Source organism: Cryptomeria japonica, chromosome 9 (assembly GCF_030272615.1).
Source record: "Cryptomeria japonica chromosome 9, Sugi_1.0, whole genome shotgun sequence".
In the NCBI taxonomy this organism is placed as follows: domain Eukaryota; kingdom Viridiplantae; phylum Streptophyta; class Pinopsida; order Cupressales; family Cupressaceae; genus Cryptomeria; species Cryptomeria japonica.
Window position 1 is genome coordinate 504,825,077 of NC_081413.1, and position 7,364 is coordinate 504,832,440.

A 7,364-nucleotide genomic window follows, 5' to 3' on the forward strand; every position below is an offset into this window, starting at 1 on the left:
TCAATTCCATTGAATAATGGTACCTCTCATCAACATTCTTGTAGCTAATAAGAGAATCTTGAGTAATGAGGATAATATTAAATTAATATATATAAAAGACCATACAAACCAAAGGAAAGGGCCAATGAGGGGTTATGAATAAGACAATTCTATAAGATTGACTTAGTGCTATGTGAATTCCTTGACTATTTTGGAGTTGCAGTCAATTATTCAACTTAGTATTAACACAATTGACTAGATTAAAGAGTATACAGTCAATTAAAGAGTATAGGTAATGTTAACTATATGGAGAGTCAAAACATATTGCCCTTTTTTTGTTTGTGCCTAGAAGTGTAATGCTCTATATTGTTTCTTTTCGTCTAGAGGGAACATATAATATAAAGGGAGTAGAAATCAACCATAGTGCATTGATTTCTTATTCATTAATAAATATTTCCATTCTAGACTATAATCTCAATGTTTTTGTTCTTTCTCATTATTTTATTATGATTCTTAATTAATAATAGCACTAGAATTTTATATGTGCTCCAATATAATATGTGTTAGTCACTATTTCTAATAAATTTGATAGTGGGTTCATAAATTCCTAGTTTTGTCATTCCTTTGATAAAATCAAAGTTCATAAGTTGTCTCTTCTAAACAAAAAATCTTGCTAAATACACAAGCATTTTTGTTTTTCATAAGGACATTGCATATGAGAGATCCGAGTCAATAATAACATTTTCCACATAAAAATACTTTATTATCTTATTTTATTTTATAGAGGTAGAGGAAAATTAAGGACCTATTAGTGGAAGAGCATTTATGAAAAATGGAAAGTGGTATTAAACATGAGAAAGTATTCTAATTATTGATTAGGGAAGAGTAATAAAAATAATAATTTTATCTAATATTGAAGAATTTAACAAGATTATTTTTATAATAAATGTATTATTTTGTGTTAAATCATTATTAAAAATAAATATTTGACATTGACATTTGATTTTGCTAACATATCTAAAGTGCATAAAAATAAAGTTTAAAAAAAAAAAAAAAAAGTGGCAAGCCACCATACTTTATTGATTGAGAAACTGGTTCAAGAGCTCAATGAGGAAAGAAACCGGCAAGAAAACCTCCTATACTTGCTCAAATACATCCGAGAAATCACACCCAACCAAGTGGGGCATTGCGAAATAAGCATTATACAAAAAGACAGAAATTGGAAAGAGATTGCATACCCCAACCCCAGCATAATAACAAGGATCCAAAATGATAAGTCAAATAAAAAAAGTTCTATGACCCATGATAGCATCTTAGAAAGCCTCTGAAACTAAAATATCCCTACATCCTCTATAATCTATAGATCACACATGTCATCTCAAGGTAGGCACTTCACCCAACATGACAGTTGACAAGTTGGAATTAGTAAACAATTATGCCACATTGGAACCCTCAACCACTACGGACCCCTGATCCAAATTAACACCCAGATTAGCAATGTGATCAACAACTTGGTTCGCCTCTTTGTAGCAGTGAGAGATCTTGTATGAATGAAATCATTGCAGGAGCCTCCAAACTTCCCGAAGAACATACTGAAGATCCCATGATACTATGGAGCAAGAAGATAATGCAAATGTGACAACTTGGGAATCCCCTTCAATGTGTATCTTTCTTATACGCATGGATAGAGACAGTCTGATACCCTCCAAAAGAGCTCATTGGACCTTTTTGAAATGTTGCAAATAACTCACTGTCTCCATTGTACTTCATATTCACCTAGTAAGGAGAAATTTTTATCATTCCACAACATAAGTCAATCTTCTATCTTAAGATATTTTGAGCATTTATAGAGCCATATTTGAAGGGAAGTTCACTTGTCTATGTGAAAAATGTTATTATTGACTCGGATCTCTCATATGCAATGTCCTTATGAAAAACAAAAATGCTTGTGTATTTAGCAATAAAATTTTTTAGAAGAGACAACTTATGAACTTTGATTTTATCAAAGGAATGACAAAACTAGGAATTTATGAACCCACTATCAAATTTATTAGAATGTACCAGAATGCTAGTAGTTCATGATGAATACATGATGAACAGTTAGTACCAAACATGTACTGAGAGGGGGGGGTGAATCAGTACAGATAAAAACACATTCCCTGAACCAGTTTGACTGCAAACATTGTACTTGACTGGCAAGAAATAACATCGGTCTAAATCAGATTACTACCAGAAAAATACTGTGAGAATATGAAAGACATAAATCGGTAACTCTTAGCTTCCCACACAATCTAATCCCTCATTTCCACTTCACCCTTATGCATAAACAAGTAATCTATCATCAGAAATATAATGACTGCTAGTTCAACATGTTTTACCACTTTGACATAAAACACTAAACCATCACATGAAAGGCATCACACATGACACACTAAATTTTCACGTGGAAACCCAATTGGGAAAAACCATGGTGGGGATGAATACCCACAAGCTGTTCTTTGAACTCTTTTGAAGTCCGCTCTATTAGGAGCCTAATCTGGTTAAGACTTTTACAATAGGTTATGCTAGGAACCGATCTTGCTAGGGATCGCCCGGTTAAGGGATGGCTAAATACCCGGTTAAAGGTTAGAACCCTGTTAAAGGTTACCTCACAAGAGGATTTGAAGAACTCATTGAATTGAGTCACCCTGTTAAAGGATTTACACAAAATCCTGTTAAAGCTACCCGGTTAAGGTATTTTCCAACTGCTGAAATGGTTAGAAGTCAACAGGTAATACACTAATATGATAACAGTACACAATGCCAAGGCAGATCCACTTTAGCTCCTTTTCTTCTGCAATCACACTCTGTGGGTATCACCACACTTCTCCGGTCTTGCAAGAATCAAGTATCACTCACTGGGATACACACATAATATTTGCCAACAACTTCAAAATGAAAAACATCATCGACCTTATAGGAAACAGATAGGTCAGAAGCATAAACCCTAAACCCTAAACATTTAGGTTTAACAATTCAATCGGTTCAATTTTGACCGTTAATCACACTGCATTGAATGCAACAGTCTTGAACAGATCTCAAGATATTCTCCAATGCTCATTCTTTGTTGCTTCAGGAAGTAGATAACCCATCACACACTTTCAACCATTTACAGAGACTTCGCACATTCCCGAGGTAGATAGGATCAGTCTCCATGCAAGATCCTCAAGGAAATCCTTCACACACACAAGGCTGACATGGCAACACTATCTGGTCTTCATTACAATGCTAACTCATCACAAGATGTCATCGATTGAATCACACAGGCAATGCATCAACCGGAAACCTTGAAGCTGAGACTACCAACCGGTAGTCATGCCAAATAAAACCCCGATACAAAACTTCCAGATACTGGTTCTCATTCCAACATACCGGTTCACCTTTAACAAACATATCGCTTCACTTTTTCATATATGTACCGGTTCACATCATCATATCGGTTATCTTGCCAGTTTGCTCATATCAATATACTAGTTCATACTTCAGCATATTGACATCAATGACAACATACAATATCATCATGTCATCAAGCTCTGCACATATGCCAACAATCTCCCCCTTTGGCATTGATGGCAATATACAAAGATATCTCTCTGCTTCACATCTTCTCCCCAATATTGCAGATATCTTCTCTGCTTCACATCTTCTCCCCCTTTGACAACAATGCCAAAGTGGAGGCACACACACATCTATGTTCCACTATGCTGCTCACCCTAAGGAGTAGCATCCTTCAACACACCAATCCTGAAAAAGATTTGTCAATGCAAAACCTAACTGATGTGGAGTACACACCTTTAGTTCACCTCTTGAAGGGGTAGCACCCCTAATGCACCTCTTAAATAGGTAAATGTAGCCTTCGGTAGAGGCTTGGTGAATATGTTTGCTAACTGCTCCTTACTGGAAACATGTTCCAATACAACCTCTTTGTTATGAACCTTCTCCCTCAAGAAATGATACTTGAGCTCAAAGTGCTTGGTTCTAGCAAGCAGAACTGGATTCTTGGAAATATTAATTGCACTTGTGTTGTCATAGAATATACTCACCGGTTCAGATACAGGAACTTTGAAGCCACTTAATACATGCTTCATCTAGATTGTCTGGGTGCAGTTCATAAATGTTGCAACATATTCCGCTTCTGCTATAGACTGAGAGATACAACTCTGCTTCTTACTCATCCATGAGACTAGTCTACCACCAAGAAAGAATGCACCACTGGTTGTGCTCTTCCGGTTGTCCATATTACCAGCCCAATCAGCATCCGTAAACACTTTCAGGTTGAAATCATTACTGTATGGATACCATAATCCATAGTCAATAGTTCCCTTCAGATATCTAAGAATCCACTTGACTACTACCAAGTGGGATTGTCTTGGGCTTTTCTGGAACCATGTAGTAATGCCCATTGCATGTGCAATGTCCGGTCTGCTATGTACTACATAGTGCAACTTGCCAATCATTGATCAGTATTCCTTCTCATCCACCAACGTTGAGTCATCCTCTTTTGATAATTTACAACCGATCACCATCAGTGTACTAATCGGTTTGTTGTCTTCCATGCCAAAGGTCTTCAACACCTCTTTGACATACTTGGATTGAGTGATAAAGATTCCATCTTTCATTTGGTGAATCTGTAGTCCAATAAAGAACTTAATCTCTCCTATAAGTGACATCTCAAATTCCTTCTTCATCTCATCTGCAAACTCATGACTCATCTTGTCATCTCCACCAAAAATTATGTCATCAACAAATACTTCACAGATCAAAATCTGATCTCCTTCTGACTTCAAATAGATATTGCTATCTTCACTTGTTCTTTCAAATCCAATATTTACAAGATGGGAGTGTAAGCGTTCATACCATGCTCTAGGTGCCTGCTTTAATCCATACAAGGCTTTATGTAGCCTACACACCATGTCATTGTCTTCTGATAGGGCAAACCCATCTGGTTGCTCTATATACACCTCCTCTTCAAGTATTCCATTCAAAAATGTAGATTTTACATCCATTTGATATGCTTTGAATCCCTTGAAGGCTGCATATGCAAGAAGCATACGAACTCCTTCCAATCTAGCTACTAGAGCAAAGGTTTCTCCATAGTCTTCTCCTTCTTCTCAGGCATATCCTTTACACACCAATCTGGCTTTGTTTCTTACCACTGTGCCATCTTCATTCAGCTTCTTTATGAAAACCAATTTGGTGCCTATGACATTTTTATGCTCAGGTCTGGGTACCAAAGGCCATGTACCATTATTTTCTATCTGGTCAAGTTCCTCTTCCATTGCCTTGATCTAGTCTTCATCATTATGTGCCTCTTTAAATGTTTTAGGCTCAAATTCAAAGATCATGCAAGAATTTTCTCTGACCTTTCTTCTTGTAAGAATTCCTGCATCCTTGTCTCCTATGATCTGCTTTGGATCATGATTTAGCTTTACATAGCTAGGAATGATCTTAGCAGATTCCTCTTGTTTTTCTTCTTCATCCTCATCTTCATCAATATCAGCATCTACCGGTGTAGGAGCACAGTTACTGGTGCTAGGATATTTTGCAACCGACTCCCATAAGGTTATAACCGGTTCATCTCCTACTTGCTCGCTGTCGGTTTCCTCAGGTTTCTCAGAGGTTTCATCAACTCTAACATTGATACTTTCAACAATTCTCTGAGTCCTATTGTTGAAACATTTGAGAGCTTTTCTCTTTGTGGAATACCCTAGGAATATTCCCTCATCACATTTTGCATCAAACTTGCTCTGGTGTTCACTCCTCTTGATATAACATTTGCTGCCAAACACTCTAAAGTAGCTTACTACTGATGTCTTACCAGTCCAATAATCATATAGAGTTTTATCCTTACCTTTCTTGATGAGTACCTGGTTCATAGTGTAGACTATAGTGCTCACCGCTTCTCTCCAAAAAGTGTGAGCAACTTTTCCTTGGATCAACATTGTTCTGGCTACTTCAATTACAGTCCGGGTGTTCCTCTCTGCTAGGCCCTTCTACTATGGAGTCCGGGGGGTAGACAATTGCCTCTTGATGCCATTTCTTCACAGTACTTGTTGAATTCACCGGAAGTGAATTCTCCTCCTTGATCAATTCTTAGGCATTTAATCCTCTTACCACTTTCATTTTCGACTAGTGCTCTGAAAGCATTGAACTTTCCAAAAGCTTCAAACTTATCTTTCAAGAATGTGACCCACATCATTCTTGAGCAGTCATCAGTGAGAATCATAAAGTATCTATCTCCCTGCACACTCCTAGTTTTCATAGGACCACACAAATCAGTATGCACAAGATCAAGCAAATTGTCTACAATGAAAGATTTACCTTTGAAGGTTGAGGAAGACATTTTCCCCAGTTGACACTCTCTGCACAAAGGATTCTCCGGTTTGCTCAGCACAGGAAATCATCTAACTGCCTTGATCTTACTGGCCTTCACAATGTTATCAAAGTTTACATGGCAGAGTCTCCTATGCCATATCCAGCTATCATCAAAATTAGCCATTAGGCATGTACTGATATTTGCATTCAGCTGAAATAAGTTACCTCTGGTCTGCATACCAGTGGCCATCAGTTAACCACTCTTTCCTTTGATTTTGCACACTCCATCTTTGAATTCCAGAGCGAGTCCATTATCATTCAGCTGGGCAACACTCAAGAGGTTGTGTCTGAGACCTTCTACCCAATACACATTATCGACACTACTTTTTCCATTCAAAGAGATGGACCCTCTGCCTTTTACCATACATGGTGCATCATTACCAAATCGGACCACACCACCATCATACTCTTCCAGAGACAGAAACTTTCTCCGGTCACCAGTCATGTGGTGAGAACAACCATTGTCAATAATCCACTCATTGGAATTATCAAAGCGGGAGACAAGAGCTTTCTTGTCTGACACATCTTCCTTGACTGCTACAAACACAATATCTTCACCTTTTCATCTTCTGATTCCTCGTCAGTGACACCTTCATCAACTGCTACAAAATAGTTTCTCCTATTTCCTCCTTTGAACTTCTTGAAATTCTCTGGTTTGTCCTTATTATCACCATTATGACAGTTTACAGAAATGTGTCATATCTTATTGCAAGAGAAGCATTTCAAAGGGAGATTACCTCTATATTTACCGGTCCCCTTAGGAAGTCTCTTGGCAAGAAGATCTTCTAATTCCATCAGGATCTCCTCATCATCCATTTCTCTGCCTTGTATTGGTTCACAATTGGTGCTAGCTTCTTTTCCCTTTCTAGATGGTGCAACAGATGCTCTAAAAGCTTATTCAGTCTTCTGAATACTGCCATCATAATTATTCAGCTCATATGCAGTCAACTTAGCAATGATGGAGTCTAGGG